At 44.7% G+C, this 24,509-nt stretch overlaps 1 pseudogene; it reads right to left on the bottom strand.

Annotated features, from left to right (window-relative positions):
• Nucleotides 1-11,833: 11,833 nt before the first annotated feature.
• On the bottom strand, nt 11,834-13,442 carry LOC148540804 (uncharacterized; annotated as a pseudogene).
• Between the last annotated feature and the right edge of the window lie 11,067 nt (nt 13,443-24,509).

Here is a 24,509-nt window from a genome sequence, read left to right as displayed (position 1 = left end):
ATAAATTTATTTTAAAATTCAAAAAAAGTGATAGGATAATGATTATAAGAAATATTTGGTAAAGAAAAAAAAATTTCAGTATTCAGTCCAAAGATGACAGAGAGATTAATCAGAATAGAGATCCAGACATACGCTACTTAAAATACATTTGAAAAACATAAAGCGAACGTCTAGAGGTGTATAAATAATGACACATCATTGGTTATACAGAGGAATAAATGAAGCCTTCTAAAATAAGACACAGGCTGGTTATATTAGCAAATGAGTTGTACAGTACTATTGCATAAGGTTAGTATAATTTACCTTCTATTGTTCTGATTATAATTAACTCTAATTTGTAAGTTGACAAAGTATCATCAGCACTGTACAAGGCAGTAAGCATAAAAAACATTTTAAAATCACAGAGTTGAAGAGCATAAGTACAATACACAAGAGCTAACCAGCTAACAGCGAACTTTGAAAACAATATGTGAACAGTTTTGTATTACACAGCCTTGCATAACACAACCTTTAATCACATTTTTTGTAATACGGATCCCAGTAAAATAGATGTTTGCATCATCAACAGTCTAGCAGAATACTATGTTCTAACCACCTACAGATATCCAAAAAACGGATGGATCCTAGACACATATTGTTACTTCCCTGTTTCACAGCAGTTATTGAGCTGTTGGATTTGCAGTAATCCTAAATATACTGATATATTCAAACCCATTCTTGTTTTGCTACCACCTATAGGGGCCTATTTATCATTGATGACAGAGGGGATGGTGGCCCTTTTTATTATTTTAGTGATTCCAGGACAACTGCTCAAAAAAGTTTGCCAAAATACTACAGGACGCTTCTCCTCCAATCAGAAAGAACCAGAATTACCATTTAGAGGAAACTGTTTTTACATACAGTATATTCCAATATGGATTAGTTATACAATGGTGCTCCTGAAGGGGCATATTATGATCATAAAATAAAAAATAGAGATGAGTGAGTCATGTTCTCTGAGTACCAGACCCACCCGAACATTGTGAATTCTAACCTGAGCCAAGTCAGGCTCAGGTCTTCCCACCTGACTCGGATCCAAAAACGAGGCAAAACATAACCAATCTAATGTTGGATTCCTGCAGGTTTTGGATTGCATACAAGTCCCTCCCTGTGGTGATCTGTGCCATTTGTTTCACTGCTGTGGTACTCCACTGTGGCTGTGCTGTGTCCATCCAAGGGCTGTGCTGTCCATCCAGGGGGGCTGGATGGACAGCATCCATCCAGGGGATGTAGTGTTCCATCCAGGGGGCTGTGTTGTGTCCATCCAGGGGCTAGGCTGTATTTATCCATGGCTGTGCTCCATCCAAGAGCTGTACTATTCCATCCAGAGGGACTGTGTCCATCCAGGGGGGCTGTGTTCATCCAGGGGGGCTGTGTTGTGTCCATCCAGGGGCTAGGCTGTGTCCATCCAGGGGTTAGGCTGTGTCCATCCAGGGGCTAGGATGTGTCCATCCAGGTCTGTACATCATTCAGGGGCTGTATTGTTCCATCCAGGGGGGCTGTGTCCATCCAGGGGGGCTAGGTTGTGTCCATCCAGGGGCTAGGCTGTGCTCTGTCCAGGGGCTTTACTGTTCCATCCAGAAGGCTATGTCCATCCAGGGGGGCTGTGTTGTGTCCATTCAGGAGGGCTGTGTTCATTCAGCTATGCTGTGTCCATCCACTCCCTGTCCTCTGTTACACATTGATACTGCAGTGAGTCCATAGGCCATAGCCCACTGCATTCAACAACTTCAAATAAGCAGCACTGTGTCTCTGAGCATTGTCAGTTGGTTGTAAAAAAGCACGAGTTTAAATTAAAAAAGTTAAAAAAACATTTTAAGTTTAGAGAAGAGCAGTAGCAGCAACCAAATACTTTCGCTGCAGCTGCGGCCACCAGTCATGACGATACTAGTACTTCAATGTCATCTGCTAAAGCTGATGCCCAAGGGCATAGAGGGTTTAAGTCAGGGCATCTAAAATCAAAGAACCAATATTTTACAGTGGTAAAAAAAAACCCCATCTCTAATAAAGGGAAAGTATAGTGCAGAAAAACATAAAATTGCCAAAATGACATTCACCACACCAAGTGACAAGGAAAGGCTAAGGCCTTGGCCTCTATTTATGAGTGGTGGTTCTACAACTGTCAGTGAGGCATCTTCTTCTGCCTCTCATGCCGATGTAAGCCATTTTCACTCTAGAAGAGTGAAAACCACTAAGGCACAGGAACCAACTGTGTGCTCAGAAACATCACAAATCCCTGAGGAGAGTCTAAGTGTTCCACGGGTGCAGTGTGTAAGCCTGACCTTTCCAATACTGTACTCGTAGAAGAACCTCCTTTTGCACCCTCTGCATATGTGGGGATGAGCAGCACATTTCAACATGCTGACATAGAAATTGAGGATGCTAGTATATCAGGATGAGGGGGATTTTTATGTAGCTGACACCAGTGTTAAAAACGATGTTGATGAGAATGTTGTTGATGAGGTCATTCGTGTAAGTCAGGCACCAGTGGAAACACTTGTTGCCCATGATAAGAAAAATGGCACATAATCAAAAACAAGTGACCTCGGCGCTGGTATCACTCCTTGGAGTCTCTACAATTGCTTATATATAGCTAGTTCAAAAAGAAAAAATTTCTTTGACACACTAATTATTATACAAGCTGCATGTCCACAATACAAGGTGTGTGTGCACTCAAATGAAGAAACTCAAATTAAGACAAACAGGTGGGACAGCGCTTAATAGAATTCAAATTATGAAATGGCAGAGAGACACATAGCAGTCAAATTTCCAAAAAATCTTGGTTTTAATCACATATAAAGAATCATAGAAGATAAAATAAAAATACAGAACATGGTATAAATTTGCTAATAAGTATACTACTAATATTAACTATATTGTATGCATCTATATATCAATCCAGAATGACATTTAGGTTTTCAATATATAATATAGAATGTTGTCCCGCGGGAACTTTTTCATATAACATTAACAATTGTACACAAGGATATACAATTATAGAAATATACGTTTAAAGCATCAAATATATTCAGTGTCAGACTGAGACATGAAAGGCTCACCGGGGCCCATGATTAAGGGGTGTGGTTATCCACCAGAGGGGGTGTGGCCAGACACCATAGATGCTTGGCTAACCATTAGGCAAATCTTTGTGTAGTTTCTACAGAAGGGAACCAAGCCCCCATGATGATAATTGATCCTGCTCCACCAGGTTACTGACCGTTTAATAGATTATCTATAATTTGAGGCCTGAAACCTGACACCTAAGGGAGAGGCATGAGCCCACAGGCTGGACTGTACCCCTGTGGGACAGTCCAACCTTGAATATATTCTCTGGCCAGTGCTCTAGCCCAATGAAACAAGAAAACTCCCCTTTTTTAATCTATAAACTAAGATTACCTCACTCCTCTTTTTTTTTTTAGTTTTATATGCTACTTATACACTACCCTGCTCTCCCTTGAAATACCATTTGCAGGGCTTGGGTATGGTATCCCGACAGCCAGAATCCCGACACCCATAGGAACGCAAGGTACATATTTTCCTAACCCTACCCTAACCCCCCTCCCCAGTTCCTAAACCTAACCCCCCTTCCTAGTTCCTAAACCTAACCTCCCCCTCCCCGCACCCTAAACCTAACACCCCCTCCCCAGTGCCTAAACCTAACCTCCCCCTCCCCGCACCCTAATCCTAACCCTCCCTCCCCGATGCCTAACCTTAACCCTTCCCCTAATGCCTAAACCTAACCCTGCTACCTGACACTTAGCTTTCCCTACACCCCAATGCTTCCCTTTGGGATGCCGACGGTCGGGATACTGGTGCCGGGATCCCGACCTCTCGGGATTTCGGCATCAGTATTTAGACCATCGGCATCCCGCACGCCGGGATGCCGACTATATCCCCATTTGCAGTATATATACATCACATCAACTATTATTACAATTGAAATAATAATTATACTTAAAGCTTTACACTATGTACTTGCTTTGGCCAATATCTTGTTGGTGCACAATTACTTTAGTCCTAAAACCTGGGTTTTAATGTATTTATTTGAATAAATTACACTGATGTTGGTGACAGAATGATATATCAGATGTCTCCGCTGGTGGAATATAGTTCCTGTATAATAGTAGACTAATTGCACTGTTTCAGTCTTGCGGAGGGTTTGTTGTACTATTAAGCAGAGGCTCAAAGTTTTACGGTCGCTTCAAGGGGCTTAACCAGAGGTATAGGGGCCCCATAGCAAAATTTCCCCAGGGCACCCATAGGTCTACCTATGCACCATGCATTACCCCCTGTAGTAGTGCATATTATGCAGTGCCCCCTCTATTAGAGCCCCTTATGCAATACCCCCTGATGTTTTGCCCATTATGCAGTGCCCCCCTGCATTAGAGGCCATTATGCAATGCCCACTATATAGAGCCCCTTATGCCATACTTGCCTACCTTTGAAAAAGCATTTCAGGGAGATTGTGAAAGCGACACCTATGAGCGTGCGGTAAAGTGGACGTGTACTGTTACATCTGAGAGGCGTGTCATAAAATTGAATTACAGTACATGCATATGTAAATAAACCCCAAAGCTATTAGTAAGCTGTATGTGTTGATGAAAACACACTGATACTTTTCAGAAAATGCATGTAGCCTTAGGGATCATTGTGCCTTATAACCAATGCAGGGAAATGCTATTAATTATCCAATTTTAATGTATATATCTCTGTTTTTACTTTATATAACAGCTTCATAATGGGAGTATAGTGCAATCAGGGAGATTTCTGCTATTTCAGGGAGTTGGCAAGTATGCCTTATGCAATGCCACTGTAGTTGTGCCCATTATGCAATGCCCCGTGTATAAGAGCCCCTTATGCAATGCCCCCTGTATTAGAGCCCCTTATGCAGTGTCCCCAATAGTGCCCATTATGCAGTGCCCCAGTAGTGCCCCTTATGCAGTGCCCTCAGTAATTCCCCTAGTAGTGCCCCTTATGCTGTGCCCCCAGTAATGCCCCTAGCAGTGCTCCTTATGCTGTGCCCCCTCCCAGTGTAGAACAGGCCCCCCACCCCTGTGCAGTACTTACCTCTCTTCACGCTGGTGGCTGGGCATCGCTCCAGTCCACTCCATCAGCGCTCCCGCATAGACGCTGCCACTGAATGGATCTAACTAGATCCAGCAGGCGCAGGCTCCTCTCATCGCTTGTGACGTCATGACGTCACCCGCACACCCGCACACCGCATCACTGGGAACACTGGCCTCTGAAACGATCAGCAGCAAGTTGATGTCTTTGCTGGCCATGCTATAGAGGGTGCAGGGGGATGCTTGCTGAGCTGACGGGCCCCCTAAACCGCCAGGCCCCATAGCAAGCGCACCCCTTGCACCCACTATAGTTACGCCAGTGGTCACTTCAGTTTAGCAACTGTAATTATTACTTTAAATTGTCCTCTCTGTCTTACTGAAGGAATGTACCTCAATTTAATTTCATGTGTAGGTGTGGCACCCCCAAAGAACTGCTTAGGGTTAACTCCCTGGCAGTCCTTTCACATGCACAGTGAATGTTGCTGTGGATTGACTCTAGGACCCAGGAGCAGCCAACTACTGAGTAGCACTGCTAGTGAGTAGCACGGCTCAGCCTGGGAAAAGTGGAACTAGGAGAAGGAAGCAGTAGAGATGAACATCGGAAGCCCGGCATCAAATGGCAACTAGCCATTGCATCTCAACCATTAAATAGTATAACCACCGAAAAGGGAGCGGAGCCTCGCAGCGTCCCCCGTCCACGTCACTGTGGGGGCATGCCCAGCACTCTCCAAGATGCAGGGCTGCCCCCAGGCTCCCCCTACACTGAGAATAGATGTTGTGCACATGTGCACGGCATATATTCTCCTGTTGCTCACTCCTACAGCCAGCCATCGGATGGGCATCGAAAAGCTGTATCCGATGGCTGGCAAAAATGAAATTCTCAGTATTCAATGGAAAAAGTACTTCCATTGAATCGGAATCATCGATGGTTGCTAACCATCAGCTTTTGATGTCCATCCCTAGAAAGCAGGTATCTGCAGCATGACAGAAGCTGTGGAGTGTGCTGCATTGAAAATTTACAACCCTGTGTCACCAGTGTCAAGTTCCAGATGGGGTTTGGATTGACTGAGGGCCTGATTTGCTAATGCGCACGCAACGCATTTGCTAATATCAGCAGGGATATGCAATCAATTGCATTCGCATTGTGATCGCAGTATAACATAAGGACACCCACTTGCCATTACTCACATCCGTAACACTTAGCAGAATAGCAAAACCATCGGTACAATCGAGTACGATGGGACCCATACGCACACTGGCACAAGCCCTGACCTTACTCAGGAATTGCTAACAGCTACGCAGGCTATGAGTCCTCACACTGCATATGGCTATGCAGTGAATAATTTGTGCACGCCCATGCAATGGCATTCATATGCACTGGCACGCCTGCGGTCGCCTGAGCACCCCTCCCATCACCACCCACATATGGCACTTCCTGTCAGTTACTCTGTTATGGGTCTGCGTAGTCTCTGCGATCGCAGTCCCGATCACAGCATCTAGTTTGCGCGCGTACTGCGATGCCTACGCATGTGCAGTACAAATTAATCGGCTGATAACGTGCGTATTAGCAACTGCGATCCTTGCTGAATAAGGCCCTGAGGCAAGAGTCTAGTGCAGCAGACCGTGACATAGAGCAGGAGGAGTTGTGACCACTATTCAGAGAGAGAGATTGAGCTGTGCTGCTAGCACATGGGGAAACCAGTCCAGACAGCCCCATTCAGAAGGAGGAAACGCTATACAGTGTTTGCACAGTGAGAGAACTGTGTCAAGAACTGCAATACATCTATGGTGAGCTCTGAATCCCCAGCACACTACACTACACTTCACAGACAGTACAGTACTTATATACAACCTATTGGTGCATACAGGGCCGTAGCTAGGGTAGTGCGGCCGGTGCCATCGTACAGGGCACCACAGGTCAGGGGGCGCTGTTTGGGCCTGTAAAATTTCTGTTTATTATCATTCTTGCTTGTAGCTTCCTCTTATATCATCCCCAGCATCTCCTGGCCTCTCCTATCTCTTCCCTGGCCCTTCCTCATGAAGCCATGGCCCTTTTTTGGATGCATTATGTCCCTTTCAAAAATGAGGGGGGTGCCAATGCTCTTTCTGGCACAGGGCACCAAAAAGTCTAGTTACGGCTCTGGGTGCATAGACAAACTACTTCCTAGTAGCAGTGGCAGTCAGATATGTACAATATGCCCATGTGTTGAGGTGAGATTGACAGAGGTCCCTTTCCCAAGCAATGCTGGGGAAAGCTGCTGAGTCTGGTACTGGAAGTCTTATTGCAGTGACACTCAGGACAGGACTAATTACAGACTGAGGGCCTGATTCAGTAAGGTTCGCTAATGCAATCGCAGCTGCGATATCAAATGGAATGCAGCAGCGAAAGTATGCTAATGCCTGCCAAAGTACAGCTGGCCTAAAGACGCCCCTTGCTGCCTTCTCACATTCGTATATGACTTTGATTACCTGCATAAACATCGGTACCATCGAGGCCCATGGGTCATTCACGCACATATATAGCAGGTCTGACCTGCCGCAGAAACTGCAATTCTCGTTGCACACAGTGAGTACTCCAGCTGCGTATGCAATCGCAGTGTCTAATTTATGCACACCCATGCGAAGGCGTTCAAACGGACAGGCACGGCTGTGCTTTTATGACCACTCCCACATCACCACCCCCAAATGCTCACAGCCTGTCACTCTGCGATAGCTTCATCTGTGCGTCCGTAATCGCAGTGAGATCGCAGCGCATGCACAGTGTGGCTTCGGCGCATGAGCAATGGCTAACAATCCCTCGATCTGCGTACGTGATCCTTTCTGAATCAGTCCCTGAGACAGAGAATATACCTTGGCAAAACTTGCAGGGAATAGTAATTACCTGCACTGTAATACCTCAGGGAGACAGTGCATCCCTACTGCTGAAGCACCCGGGAGCTAAATAAGTTTCAGGGAACAAGGACTTGTTTACCTAGTTTTGTAAGAAAAGGAACTCTATAACTCCATAACTTCCTGGAGATCAGCTACAGTGCACTGTTATTAATCCATTAAAATCCAACGAATTTAAGGAGTGCCCACTAACTAACCGCAGCAGAACTATATTATACTTGTGTTTCAAGGTACCTTTGGGTACTGTACACATTTGATTTCTCATAACATCAGAGGGTATATACTTTCATAGAAATAGGTGATTTCATCTGCTTAATAAGGTCAGTTAGAATTGTGATTGCATAATGTTGTTGTGCATCACTGTGTCTCTATTTTGATGGTAACCATAGAAATGTTATATTGTAAAGTTGTGTTATTTATTAAGAGTGCTCAGTACTATAAAGTGACCAGACATAGAGTTCGTAGTGAAGTACTGTACAGTAGAAACGTCTATTGCTGGAATGTACCTTGTATTGTAAAGTACCACTCGTTTCCTGTCTATAACAAGTTTGTGAAGCTTGATTTCCTCTTTACTTCCTAACCATATTGAGCAAATAAAAACTTTTCTTAATAAACATGTTCTCAAGTGACAAATGATAAATCAGCGTCCTTGGGTGAATACATCCGTCTTATCTCCCTGAAGTGAAGAGATGTGGAAGAACCTAGACAGTGGGTGGAGACTTTGACCATCAGGTAAAGAGATCACCATCACATGAGTTTACCAACTTACTTGCACACCCGCCTGATTCCACTCTTATAATTCTTATCAGGGTATAACATAGGTAATATAGTCACTCCTGAAATGTCATATCTTCACTGGCTATTATGCTTATCTATCCAGTTTATGTACAGTGGGATTAAGGTATTTTGAGGATGCCCTGGGCAGTGCTGTCCTTCCCAATGGTTGGTAGCCCCACCCCCTCGGCATGATGTCATGAAGTCCTGCACTCAGGGGGAGTGGCCGGCACTAGGCACTGTAAAGCCCTGTTATGACACTGCATTTGAGTAAGAGTATAACTCATACTTTGGTCTTATTACCAAAATATGAATTATACTCATAGTCAAATCCAGTAACAGAAAGAAAAGTAGATGAGCCTGGAGGAACTTCTTTTAAGACATAACCATTGTGGAATGTGTTTTATTTTACTTTTCAAATATTAAAGTCACAAGCCTGTCTTATTTATCTAAGTTCTAGAATGGTGTGGAAAACAAGACATTACTAGGTATTAGTGTACCTATTCTTGAGGTCTGAAACGTTGACCTAGATGAGTCAGAAAAACAAACAGAGCCGTGTGATGTGACCATAAGCAGAAGGAAAAAAATCATCTCAGTATTATAATATTAATAATATTCACTATTTGTTTTTATCACATTATTCATACACTTGATGTTTGAATATTACCTTCAATGACCATAACAGGATCAAATGGAAAATATGACCTTATTTAAAGCCCCTACACATCTTGGATTATAAAAAGGTTTATTTACTAGAATAGGAGCGTTAACGCATCAATACCCACCTAACACCTATCAAGTTGTTTAGCTGTGTTAATTATATTATTGTATAGGGTACATACTACTGGAAGCTGATTCATACAGACCAATCTGCTTACTCTACCAACAAGGCTGGTATTAAATTATAGTCATTTGCAAACAACAAAAAATTCCAGACTCACAATGTTTGTGTCCAAGTGCTCGTACCCTTATTATATTTTTAGTATTATTATATTTTTAGGTGTCCTAGCATATTTTAAAGCGAACATTCACCTACTTTACATTTGCATGCATTTGTATATTAAGTTTTGTGGGTTAGTGGATGTTTTGGCAAATCTGCATGACAAGAATAGTAAAGATGTTATTCTAGTGTGGTAATATTGACAGGTATTCAAACATCCTAATTCAGAGGTTCCGCGGTCCTCAAGGCACACCAACAGTTCAGGTATTAGAGATATCCATGGTTGAGCACAGCTGGAAAATCAAATTAACTGAGGTACTAATTAATTGGTCAAGCATGAATATCCTTAAAATCTGGAATGTTAGGGAGTCTTGAGGACCGTGCTTGGGAAGGAACCTCTGCCCTAATTCATGAAGCATTGAGGACCTCATTCAGAGTCGGTTGTTGCGGCCGCACGGTCGTACGCCACCGATGTTCGCTAAACTGCGCATGCGTAAAATTCGCAATGCGCGTGCGCAAACTAGCTGTTATGATCGGAAATATCTCTCTCCTTGAACTTGGCCAGGTCGTTAGTTTGAGTGACAGGATGAGGCGTTTGTGGGTGGTAACAGGGGAAGTTGCTTGTGAACGGGGGAGTGGAGATCCGAACGCAGGCGTGCCTGACTATGCAAACAGCGTTTTATGGGAGTGCATAATTAACAAAGTAGTGTCATAGCACACGTGACATGGGAGGATTTTACACTGACTTGATCGGAGAGCTTAAGAGAGGGTATGGTCAACCTTAAGCTCTACGACCAGCTCCGATGGTTCCCGATGGTCTCGATTAATCCTTATATGCCCGGAGATGACGTGTAAAGCGAACGAGAAGGGGGCGTATTTTTTGTCTTACGGCCGCATCCTCCCATTGGTCGTCCAGCTAACGATCCAATCTTAACGACACAACTTGCGAGTGCATCATTTGCATATCCGGCCCCTTTTCCCTTACGACCGTGCGGCCGCAACGACCGACTCTGAATGAGGTCCTGAATGCTTAGAAGGGTTGTTCCAGACAGATGACAAGCTGATTAGCAGGCTGCTGCTGTTGCGTATAAATAAAACCACGGGAAAACCTTCTTTTGTATCTTTCTTAATACCTGGGAGGAATAATAGAAACTAATCCTGAGAGAGATGCCTTTAGGAGGGCACATACTTTACAATATATTTTGCAATTTTAGTAGTTTCAACCAATCTGCATGACCATCATACAGTGTATACGCCCATTCTATCCTTTATATATGTTGTTCATTGCATCATCCCATGTGATATGCTGCATGTCAGGTGGGATTAAGAGATGTACAATGTGGTGCACACATCCTGTAGTGTGTACGCAGGACCAGACATTGGGCCTAATTAAGAATTGTATGCAAACCTCATGGTCTGCGTATACTGTAACTCCGATTGTTGGAAATCTGAGCAGGGATCTGCACCGCGCATATGCTGGTCTCCTTCTGCACCTATGATCACAGTGTGCCTAACTGCAGCATGATTAGCAAGCTGCGATGGTTTGGGGGCGGTGCATGGGCAGCGACAGCCAGTGTTCTCTAAAATGGTGGCGTGACACCTCCATTTCTGGAAGTTCCTTGATCGGTGGGTTAGTCCCTGTGGGGATGTGATGATGGACACCTTCTGCTTTCCCAAAGTCGGAGGGATGTTGACTAAACGCCTCCACATTTTCCTGTACCACTTGGAGCGCTCCCTCATGCCTCTTTTCTGGGGTGTCTGAATCCCCGATTTGTATCTCGCTCCACCAGGGAGTCTCACTGTCAGCAGCTGTCAGTTGTCCAGTCACTATTCTCTGGTGGGCCACTGGTACACTCTCCCCAAACACATCTTGAAAGTCAACCTGGATAAGCTGTGCCACCGGGCAATTTTTAAAAAGCCTTATTGGATAGCTGTGTGGATTCATTATCCGGACTGGTACTCTTCCATGTTCTACTTTCGCCAAGGTCCTAGCTATGGCAAAGGGGTATTGTCCATCAGAGTCGCAGGATTCGAGTATGACCTCATAATTTTGACCAGCTGGTCCAATCCTGGCCTTGCACCAAACAACATGTTCCGAATTGGGTCTCAAGAGAATAGGCCGAATAGCCTATTCTATAGCAATTCTGGCTTTTCCCACTTCTCCCTGAGCATTGGCAAATTTCTTCTGCCTCTCAAGCAGTCGCACAGTCTGCTGCATTGTCATTCGCTCCTTTGGGGCAGCAGAACGCATTTCCATCTTGAGAGCCTCCACCAATTCGTCGGGACAAATTTTGAGGACATTCATCCCGAGAATGACAGGGGGTAGGTGTTCACTCTGTACTGTGGTGACCAAACACCCTTGTCTTGTGAGCTCAGCCTTGCCGATATTCAAGTCAGCTTCCCAATAGCCGCGATAATTGATTTGTTGCCCATTGCTAGCAAGTAGCTGCAGCCAAGTAGTCGGTGGGGTCAATATTTCTTGTTCATCCCAATACCGTAGGAACTCTGTGAATCTGATAGTGGTCACTTGTGAGCCGGTATCCAGTAGAGCCGGCACCTCTATGTCGTTAATCCGGATCTTCAAGTGGGGGCACTCTCCAACATACCGAGGCCACCACTCCTGCAATGATGGACCTACTGAAGTGACTCCTCCCGAGGGTCAGTCCCTCGCCTCGGGATCTCGTCGTTTAAAGTTTCACTGATGCAATTTCTTTCGATGTGGCTGCTCTGTTTACACCGCCTACATATAGGTCTTCCCTGGGAATCAAATTGATCCATTGAGCATTTACCTGAATCTCGTGGGATGTGCCAGGTTGCTCGGTTTCTCCCGCCACAGTCTTGGCGCCATTCTCTGTGCCTGGCTCCAGTTTGTTCTTATCGGATCTCTTTCACCTCTCGACCCAGCTCTGACATATTTTGCATTAATTCTGTGTTACTTGTAAGGACTCCGATTGGATCGTGACCGGACTGTACATGTTGTGTGGCCGTCCCCTTAGGCGTTAGGAGCTCAGGTCTCAGGATTTGACTGACCTCAGTTCTCATTTTCTAAATGTTCTAAAGATTCGTGATCTGCAGGGTCGGCATTCTGGTTTAGACCAAGGATCTGCAACACCTCCTCCTTAAACTCAGAGAATGAGCATTCTGGATTCTGACGTCTCCACATTCTCAATTGGGAACGTGTCGCTTCTCCTTGCGACCCTTCAATAAATAAGTTGATGAGGGTTTCATCTTCTTGTTCTGCCTCTCGTGGTTCTAAGGCTTGAATAGTACGCATGGCTTCCTGTAGGCCCAGGGCAAACTCCCTTAATGACTCCTGAGGTTTTTGTTTTCTAGCATAAAGACAGCCCTTAAGTTCTGACAGGGAGCGTGAGTCAAAGATGCTGGCTAATTTTTTTAAATATGGCTTCCACTGTTTCACGTTGTGCATCAGACCACACTTTGACCTCATGTCGTGCAGGCCCTTTCATTTGTCCAAGCAAGATCTCTACTTTTTGCGTGTCGCTCAGTGGATATAGCCGAAACATAGACTGCATTTTGTCTTTAAATTCTTTGAAAGTACTCGTACCTGGTGTACGTGCATCTCCCGAGTACGTCGGTAGCCATGGGGCCCCAAAATAATATGGCATGGTAATAGGTGAAGTCTCTGTCGTTGGTAACCTCCTCCTGTTGGGTGAGGCATTTATTGCAGGTAAAAATCTTCGGCCTGACGTTGATATAGGAGATTGGGGTTCTGACATCTTGTCTATTGTAGTTTGCTCCGATCCTGTTCACGGACGCCAAGTTGTACTAGTAGCCTAAGGGGTGAGCGTTGATGAGCGGTGTATGTGTCGTACCTACTTCCTTCTGTATTTGTAATTGGTCCCGACCTTCCGTCAGCTTTTGGACCACGCTCCTCTCCTGGAATCCTTTAGTCAGTGTGCAGAGAGACAAGGACCCTCCAGAGAACCCCCCAGCAAAGTCACTACTCGTTCGGACAGTGACTATGAATTTTATTTAACTGGAACACGGTGTCATGATACTTTGGTGAATAAAAGGTCAGTTATGCAAATCAACATACAGTATTGGAATTACTGTTGGCTATAACTGCATTTCAAAATTCACAAATGCAACTACAATCTCAGGATCACATTACATACATTACATATTCAGATAGCCCTTCAAGACAGTACTCTTAGCTAACTGTGAAACAGATATAGCAGTCCTCCCTGCTAGTATTGGTAGCAGACAACACAGTTCTCATAGTATGTGGTAGCAATTAATGCTGTTTTCCTTGTAGCACTAGAATAGCAAGTTATGCAAATCTCCTTGTAGAATTAGGGTAGCAGTTATGGCAATCTCCCTGTAGAATTAGTGCAGCAGGTTATGCAGATCTCCTTGTAGATTAGGGTAGTGAGTATCAGTTCAGTTTTTACTTCCTTACAGTGGGTAGGGCTGAATACTGCAGCTAGCTTATACTGGCTGCCTAGTTACTGAAAGTCCTTTCCCTTGGGTGCAGGGTTGGCTGGATCACTCCTTAGTGAGGAACAAACTAGTGGGCTAACAATTGGGGATAAGTACTGTGGGCTCTTGACTTGTCCATTTGCGCTATCTCTGTTTTATCTGGCCACCCCCTTCAGCTGGTCTCCCCTGTGGCTTACCCGGAGGATCAGCTGTCTCGGATGTTTGCGGCTCCTGGTTAAAACTGGTGTCCTGGCAGCTGCCTTCAGTCTCAGACCTGTGGAAGTATCACAGGCACAGCTCCTGCCCATCGTATGTTTGCTCGCTGTCCGCTCTCCTTATCACAGTGACTGACACCTGCAGCGTGGCTCTCACTCAGCAGCCCCTGCAGCCTCTGCTCTTCGCTGATTCTTGCAGCTCACACTGGATCCTGACAAGCTCCGTGCCTGCTCTTGTCAGCCCAGCTCTCCTCACAGCTCTGTTTTCCCTCCTAACAGGCTCCGCCTCTTCAGTTCACAGGTCAGGCTGCTCTTTTCTCTCAGGGCTCTTCCTGCTCCTCACTCACTCTGTTTGAGTCCCCTGGGTCCTAAAGCCCTCCTGCTACCCACTGATGTCACAATGTGAGGGGAATGATTAACCCCCTCAATGCCAGTGTTCTTTCACATAAACAAGAGCTTCCATTAGGGCCAGACAGTCTGTGTTGGGGCATCACAGATGCAGCAGCCAGTGAGAGTCTGACACTCATTGGCTGCTAAAACAAACACACTGCCGCTGGGTAGTACGAGTGTACTACCTGGTGCCAGTGTGCTTGTTACTATGTAGTGTGGACCGCACTACACTTACTGATCGGCGGGCAAGGGGGGTTTCTGGGTACTCAGAAACCCCCCCTGCATGCACGTATGGTATGATTGTAAGTGAAATTGTATTGACCTTTGCATCATTTATTACATCATTTGGGTTTGTAGTGTACCTACAGCAGCTTTTGACTTTTAAGTTGAATAAACTTGCGGTTTGCTGTTTATCTGTGGACGGACAACAGGAGCTCTCATCAGAGGAAAAGAAGCAGCTTCAGCATTACTTATTTGCTCATGCCGTGCTTTTCTGCAAGTTCATCTGCCGAAACAGAAAATATTTAGGACTCCCTTCATCTCAATATTTTCTTAGCAAAATGTGCTTAAAGAATTATCGGCGGCAGCATTCTTGGAGAAAGATCATTCCAGGGTAGAAAGTTAATATAATATCTATGCAGGGGTGTATTAAGAGAAGAGAGGGCCAGTGTTCACTCCCTGTCCGGGGCCCCCTCCTCTCTACCTGGCTGCCGTCAGCGAACTGACAGCAGCAGTAGACTCCGAGCACTAGTCTGTGCCTGGAGTCTACTGCGCATGCGCAGGTCACCAGGAAAAAGGTGCACCAGCCATTTTCCTGGTGATTTCCTACTGTATATGCGCAAAATGCAGGGAAAATGGCCACTGCGGTAATTTTCCAGGTGTTTGGTGTAGCGCTACTCTGTAGGACTTCGGAGAGGTAAGTATAAAATAAAATATGGGTGCAGAGTGTGCCCAGTGGCCCACATGCACCGCACACTCTGCACCCATTAGAAATACGCTCCTGTATCTATGCAGGGGGGCAGAGAGGGGGGGGCAGGTTCAGATTACCCGAGGGGCCCGGCGCTGCCCTCCCCTCCCTCACAGCAGCCCAGCACACAGCGTGTGCTGAGCTGCAGTGGGAGACTGTTCATGGTTGCTGAGGAGCAGCCACATCAGTCTCCTATGCCTATAGGGGTGAGCGTTCACACTGATCGCACCCCCCCTGGCTTTGAGCCTGGCTGAGGGGGCTCAGAGCGCCCCCCCACCCCAGCATGCAGCGCCGCTACGCGGTGCTGCAAAACTTTTTTTTTTTCGGGAAGGGGGCTTGGCCACGTCTCCCGTGATTAGGCTACGCCCCCTGTTACTTGGGCCCGCCGTGGCTCTTGGGGAGCCTGTATCTATGTCATAAATTATTCCACTGGGAGTCCTCTTTGCACAGGTATGTCCTGCTGCTATGATACGTTCTCTTGCCATTTACTGTAAATATTGCAATGCAACCAGCTATTTGTCAACCGATATCTTAAAAAAAAGTAAACAGTATTGATCATGCTGCTTACATACATATTCAGGTTACACATTAATATTTGGCAAAGCTATGTTATCCACATTATCAGCTTTAAGCCTAGTCAGAGTTTTGATCAGGGGTTAAAAGTGGGCTGGAACGGGGTGGAACTGAATTCTGTCACCTCATATTGGATCCACTTCAGTCAGGCTTTTGTTCCGAACACTCCACAGAGACAGCACTGACTAAGGTAGTAAATTATCTGGTCACTACCAAGGCTAAAGGCCATTACTCACTTCTTATTCTTCTAGATCTCTCTACTGCCTTTGACACTGTTGACCACTCTCTTCTCATACATACACTACAATCCCTAGGTCTTCAAGACACAGCCCTTTCTTAGTTCTCATCCTACCTATGTGATCTCTCTTTCACTGTTTATTTTTCTGATTTTGCCTCCTCTTCGCTACCTCTATTAGTTTCAGTACCGCAAAGCTCAGCCTTAGGTCCTCTGCTTTTCTCAATCTATACCACCTCTCTTGTCAAACTAATCAGCTCTTTTGGTTTTCAGTACCATCTGTATCTACCTATCCTCCCCAGATTTATCACCATCTGTGCTGGTCCATGCCACTGAATATGTCTCTGCCATTTCATCTTGGATGGCATCTCGCCACCTCGACTTAATATATCCAAGACAGAATAAATCATATTTCTACCACCCAATTGTAGTTACCAACCTGATATCTCTATCACTGTTGACAACTTGACAATCAACCCCACCCCACAAGTCTGCTGCTTAGGTGTCATCCTTGAATCTGAACTGTCCTTTGTTCCCCACATTCATTGTCTCAAAATCATGTTACATACATCTAAAAAACATATCCAAAATTCAACCTTATCTTACACAAGACACTGCAAAAACTCTAATCCATGCACTCATTATTTCCCGCATTGACTATTGCAATAGTCTCCTTACTGGTCTTCCCAAAAACAGGCTCTCACCACTACAATCCATAATGAATACAGCTGCGAGTCTGATCTTCCTCGCCAAATGTTCATTGTCTGCTGATCCACTCTGTCAGTCCCTCCATTGGTTACCGGTCTTCTACCATATTCAATATAAAATACTTACACTCACACATAAAGCTGTTAACCAAACCACACCAACATGTATCTCTTCACTTATCTCAAAATATCTTTCAACCCGACATCTCAGCTCTGCACAAGATCTGCATCTATCATCCACATGCATTACTTGTTCTCACTCACAGTTACAGGATTTTTTTCAGGCTGCACCCACCCTGTGGAATGCCCTCCCAAGCACAATAAGACTTTCCGCTAGTCTACAAACATTTACCTCTTCAGACAAGTTTATCAGATTCCAGAACCGCCCACATAACCTTCATAGGTTCCCTATCTAATTACATCCCTTCTTACAGTCTACACAGAACCTCACATATATTCTCTCACATGTTCTGAACTTTCTATGGATTTCAGACCTCTAGTATAAAGCCTGTTACTAACTATGGCCCTCATTCAGAGCCACTCGCAAACAGCAGTACGCTCGTTGCGTTCCGATGTTGACTAACCACGCATGCGTCGGTGTTACACTGCGCATGTGCGTACGGCAGATTGCGAGCTTTTTTTCTGTCGTTCCTAAAATAGCGTACAGGAAGTGACATGTCAAATGTGATTGACAGAACAGGGCGTTTTTGGGTGTTGACGGGGGTGGAGATGGAAAAACGCAGGCGTGGCGAGGCGTTTTTGGGGCGTACATACATTAGCAGATGCGAACGTCAAATGTGTTCGGACCGTCACATACGTCACTGGAACATCCTCTTTCCCTTCAAAATGCTCGCACAGTTTAGGGTCTGGATTACTCGACCACATTGGCGATGGCCTTCTCCTCCGTCCCGGGACTCCACGATGTTGCAGCGATTAATCGCGGGTGGTCACAAAAGCAATTAGTGTTGTATTGAAAACCGGCTTGGTATGTGTTTGGAAAGCAGTTTATTGGGATAGCACAAAACCGTACGCAGGTGGAAATCATACCTGCTAATGTCAGGATTACACAATCAATTGGCGTACATTTTTTTGGGTTTTTTTTGGCCTCAATTTGTTGTTTATGGCCTATTGTGACAATAATGTCATCATGTTTTAATTAGCTCCCCTTTTTTTTTTTAATGTGCAATTTGCATCGTTATGTGATTTTTTAAACGTTCCTTCAAGAGGCCTTTTTTTTATACAAATGAAATGGTTTTTGGTGTCCTTTTTTGCCTTTAGGGCCAGGATTAAATGTAACCCATTTGTACAATAATGTCACAATACAATGTCAGATTTTTTTCATAAATTTATTGTTTAAACACAAACCAATTGGCATAATATATATATTTTTTTTTTTCTGCCAAAGATACTTTTTTTCAAAAAAAAATAATCAATAACTGATAACATAAACGTACAAAAATAACTTAAAAACATTTCACAAGAAAGGAGAGGGAAGTTTTGACCAGAAAGGAATATGAGCCAAGCACAGAAGGAGTGTGGGAAAAGTCGCCATTGCTGTCACCATTTTTTCGCCCGTTTGGATGGGGGAGGGTGGGCGCCAGACCGGGTCCGGGATGCCATCGGGCTGGCCTGTCCAGAGGCAGATGTTGTGGCCTCTGGACTAGGCACAGGGCTAGGCACATTTGGAGGATTGGCTGATGTTGTGCCAGAGGTGGAGGATCCTGATGTTCCGGCAGGAAGGGAGGTCGGCTCCACCATGTGCTGGCGAACGAGCTGCTCCAGGGCATCGGCGATGCGGATGTTGGCCCTGGTATTTTCCGCCAGGGCCTGACCAATGGTCACGTTGGCCGCAGCATTTTGCTCCAGGGCCTCAGCCACCCGTATCAGACTGGCGTCCATCCTCTGCAGAATCTCCGTATGGAAATCCGATTTGAAATTGAGTTCTGTGAGGAGGCCCACTGCCTGCGAGGGGGCACGCCCTGGACTGGCTTCTGCAGGGTCCTCAGCCGGATGTACTGGTTCCTCCCCTGCAGAGCCAGCAGAAATTCTGCGGCCAAGGCTTCCCTCTGGAGCAGACTCATCCGCCTGTGTCTCTGTTGGAAAAATGAGAAAAGACTCACATTAGAATCTACATATTGGCACAATAGCATTTCAGAGTTGGTGACATCACAATACTTACCTGGGCCAACATGAGGAGCCGCAAAGTCTGGCATGTCCGTATCCATGTTGGACACGCCAAACACCTCCACAGGCTGCACACACCCCTGTGCCAGCTCTTCTAAATCGGTCAACTCCAATGACACAGGGGTGGGACCCCCACCTGTCCCCCTTGCATGCCTAGCCCTGTCCGCGAGTTTTTGCTTTAGGCGATATTTGAAGTCGCCCCATCTGTGGGGAAAAATGGAAGCCATTATCCTTTGGTTTAAAATGGGGTTTGTTTTTAGGGGGGGCAAGGGTTTACTTACCGCAGTTTGACATCCCGGGCTAGACGGACATAATCACCCACTCTATTGACAGCAACGGCTACCTCTTCCCACATTCTCCACTTCTGGCTTAGACTCATATTCCTGTCTGCCTGTGGCAGGATGTCCACACACTTCTGGATCAAAACCTCCATCTCCTTTCTTGTGAAATGTGGCTGCCTTTTTTTTTTGCCCGCTTTGGCCGGAATACTGGGCCCAGCAGCCTCTTCCATGTCATCCTCCTCACCTATTTGTGTAAATTTACAGAATTCACAAAATCACAACTTGCCTAATCTTATGTTTCAAATTAATCGTTGATAGAAAATGCATGAAAGACTTACCGCCTGACTCTTGGCCATTTTTTCCCTGGTCTGTCGCCATGTCTGAGGTCCAAACAAGAATGAATGTGTTTTCGTGACGTATTTATACATGCGTCCTTATTTTGCGGCCGCATCATTGATTGTGCGTTCCTATGATCCCTCCTTAATTTGTGCGGGAAACGAAACACTATTTATGGCTTGGTGTGTCTCAAGTCGAGGTGGCGTTTTTGGATTGTTGGAGGTTATCTTGGCTGGAGTTTATTGATTGCGTAGAAAGGAGTTGGAAGTTGGACATTGGTTTGTTGGTTAGATTTGCTTTTTTTTTTCCGTTATCTTTGTTGGTTTATATTTTTGGGACCTCGTTTGTTGATTTGGTAAGTTTTGTGAAGTCTAACTTTTGTTCAATTGTTGTTTCATTGTGTTTCGTATATTTTGTAATTTTTGGATACCTAATTTATTCTATTTTAGATTTTGTTTATTTTCGACCCCAAAGACCTTTTGATTTTGCATCTTAGATATTTGCTCTTGGTAAGTCCATTTTTTATCTTGTATTAGCGAACTAATTAGCGCATTTTTAGTAGTTACTCTTGTGACTTGTATTAGCGAACTAATTAGCACATTTTTAGTAGTTACTCTTGTGACTTGTATTAGCGAACTAATTAGCGCATTTTTAGTAGTTACTCTTGTGACTTGTATTAGCGAACTAATTAGCACATTTTTAGTAGTTACTCTTGTGACTTGTATTAGCGAACTAATTAGCGCATTTTAAACAGCTTAATAATCATTCTAACTTTTTGATGGTTTAGCTTTCGCTTTTTGAGCCAACATTTCGACCCGTTTTGATGTACTGTGTTAAATGTCGCTTTGCGGTTTTGCTAAATGGGTGTTTGGCATATTTGAACTTTGGTCTAGCACAAAATGTATCCACAAAAATGCACAGAGTGAAATGTGTCAAGTAATTTTGTTGTTTTTTTTCAGTTTGGACGTATCATGACAATACCCCGGCATGTAAGCAGCAATGGATGGTATCATCAAGCTAAGTTGTTTTAATATAGTTTTGGGGTGGGTCAAAAGCCTTACTTTGAAATTTTTGAATTTCAGGTTGATCTGGGGAGGATTGTTCTGGCCATGCTCCCGGAAGCCGACCAACCTCAATCTCATCCCAGGCGTAGGCATCGTAGGCATGCAAGGCCCCAGATATTTCGAACACGTGTCACCCTTTTTGGAATGCCCGATGATGAGGTTTTAAGACGCTACCGTCTACCTCCCAAAATCATCATAGACACTCTCTCATTAATAGAAAGTGATCTTGAGCGGCAAATTGACAGTCCAACAGCAATACCACCACTGACGCAATTTATGGCGGTGTTACATTTCTGTGCCTCAGGATCGTTTCAAACAACGGTGGGAATAGTGGCGGGCATCTCCCAATCCTCCTTTTCCCGGATCCTGAGGGCAGTGATGGAGGCACTTTTCAAGCACCTCCATCATTTTATTCAAATGCCTTTTGGATATGGGTGCCCTTAGTGTGGCCAAGGCCAATTTTTACCAAATAGCTGGCTTCCCACACATCATAGGGGTTGTGGATGGTACTCACATACCACTTCAGCCTCCAGCACGGCTGGAGGCAATATTTAGAAACAGGAAACACTATCACTCCCTGAATGTAATGGTGGTATGTGATGCCTCCCTCCAGATCCTGTCCCTGAATGCTAAGTTACCAGGAAGTGCACATGACTCCTTCGTCATCCGGCAATCAGGGATATGGCAGAAATTAACCAACCTACAAGCTGGTGATGCGTGGCTTCTGGGTAAGTGGAGACCTTTAGTACATAACAATGTTAAGCTTGATACACAGTGTTCCTGATGTTGTCTCTTATTTTTCACAGGAGACAGTGGATACCCTTGCATGTCCTGGCTGCTCACTCCTTATTTGGCTCCCACACCAGGCCCACAAAGTGAGTATAATTCCGCACTTACAGCCACCAGGCAAGTGGTGGAGCGCTGTATCGGCCTTTTAAAAGGCCGATTCAGATGCCTCCACCGCTCTGGTGGCGAGCTCATGTATTTGCCGGATATGGTGTCGAAAATTGTGGTCCTGTGTGGGATATTTCACAACATCGCCATGAGGAGTGGTGTCCCAATGCAGCCAGAGGATGCCTTACCTGAGGATGGCCCCCCCGAGGTTGGTCGGAGGTCAGTATGTGGGGGGGCCATACGCGATGATGTGGTGGCCAGATTTTTTCGGTAAGTTTGACCCAAACTACAGTGTTTATACCTAATGTGTTTGTGTTTGTTTGCGAACATCTAATTTTTTTTTTTTTTTTCACCATCTTCTGTTTGTTCACATAATCTTTGCCACTCCAACGCTCACTACTTCCTGCTACCCTTACCAAACCTGGATCTGGTGATTTTGTCCATATATTCTGGAACCCATATCGCAACGCCATGTTTGTGGAATCATGTTGGCATGGTCCTTCGTCAACCAGTTCTTGATTTTTTTTTTTAATTAAATATTTTATTTGTATGTGTTGTATTTGAGATTATCACTGTTTTTTTTTTTTGGGACTGACCACTTTGATTTCTCATTTATGTTGTGAATAAATGTTTGGAGAGTGAAATGGTCTTCCTTTTTTTGGACGTTAACAGCAAGTGTAACCAGGTTAACACACCTTACAATTGACTAAGGGGTAATCCAGTACTGACACCAGTTGATGTAAACTGAAATATGTTTGCAGGTTCCCAACCCACACCAAAAGGAAGCCTGTCCAAACCTTTGGATTTTGAAGATTGGCCTAAGCAGCTTGCACACCAACTAGGAACCTGTAAAATGGCGAAATATCTAATTGACACTACACCCAAAAAGGGAAATGACATTGTTACTGTTATGTGTTTCTTGTGGCTGTTTAACATACAAATACAAAATACAATCTAACTTTTAAAAAAGGGAAATCCTTGCAGGAACAGTCTACTTATGTCAGGGAAAACTATTTGTGTTTTTGAAAAAAAGAATGAGCCAGAACGTATATTCGAACTACAAAATTTATTTACAAAACGAAAATAAACAAAAAAAACTACTGGCGAAGGATGCCAGACAGCCGGTCAAGGGCCACAAGAATGCCAATGACATGTTGGTGCATCTGGCCAACACAATCGTCCACCTCTTGTCGACGCCTCTGTTCCTCTGTGGGTGAGAAAAGTGTGTGGATTAATAAAACAATAGGGAATCCACATTAAAAAAACAAAAACACAACAAAATCACTCCTAAACTGAAAAAAGAAAAACCAAAACAAAAAGGGGGTGCTGGCAAAAATACAAGGCCTATGTACAAATTCACACAGGTGTGATATGTGTATGTTGAAATCAGCAGGAAGAGGTAAAGGCAAACTGCTAAATCACCAAAAGTAAACCAAACAAGCACGAATAAAGGCACGACACATGATTACATACAAACAGTTTGTGGTTAAAAAAAATGAGAAAGAAAAACATACCGGGAGCCAAAACGGGAGCTCCGGAAGTCCCTCCAATGTTCCTCCTCGGAGGAGCCTTCATTCCCCAAAGAACGGGGAGGGGTAATGATGGACTCCGGGGAGGGGGTAATTGGAAGAGGGGTGGGTGGAGGAGAGGGGGAAGTGGGACGGAGGGGAAGGAGGCCCGACAGTTCTGGGAGAGGGTCTGGGAAGGCTGGGGAGGAGTGGGGTATAGGGGAAATATTTGGGGTGGAGTGTTGGCTGGGGGTTGGGGATAGTGGCCGGGAACGCCGTCTGGCCGGACGGTGACGGCGTAGTCTTGGCTGTCCTCCTAAAATATGTCAAACAAATTGAGGTTAGTTTCTGGGCAAATCCGGGGCCCAAATAAAAAAAAAAAAAACCAGCAACAAAAAACATGCAAAAAGGAGTAGAATGAAAAAAACAGAAATAGAGGAAAAACAAGCACACGCTGATATGAGGACAAATAATTAATAGGACAGACAGGAAAACATGCACACGCAGATATGAGGACAAATAATTAATAGGACAGACAGGAAAACATGCACACGCAGATATGAGGACAAATAATTAATAGGACAGACAGGAAAACATGCACACGCAGATATGAGGACAAATAATTAATAGGACAGACAGGAAAACATGCACACGCAGATATGAGGACAAATAATTAATAGGACAGACAGGAAAACATGCACACGCAGATATGAGGACAAATAATTAATAGGACAGACAGGAAAACATGCACACACAGATATGAGGACAAATAATTAATAGGACAGACAGGAAAACATGCACACGCAGATATGAGGACAAATAATTAATAGGACAGACAGGAAAACAAGCACACGCTGATATGAGGACAAATAATTAATAGGACAGACAGGAAAACATGCACACGCAGTTTGCCCCACAAACACAAACATGAAAACCACAATACATAACACTTACTTTCAAGGATCTGCATGTGAAAGCATGCCAGCAAGCGGTGCGTTCGCCGTTGCAGG

The sequence above is a fragment of the Taudactylus pleione genome, unplaced genomic scaffold (assembly GCF_031769625.1).
Source record: "Taudactylus pleione unplaced genomic scaffold, aTauple2 ptg000017l, whole genome shotgun sequence".
Taxonomy (NCBI): domain Eukaryota; kingdom Metazoa; phylum Chordata; class Amphibia; order Anura; family Myobatrachidae; genus Taudactylus; species Taudactylus pleione.
This window is presented reverse-complemented; position numbering and strand designations above follow the sequence as displayed.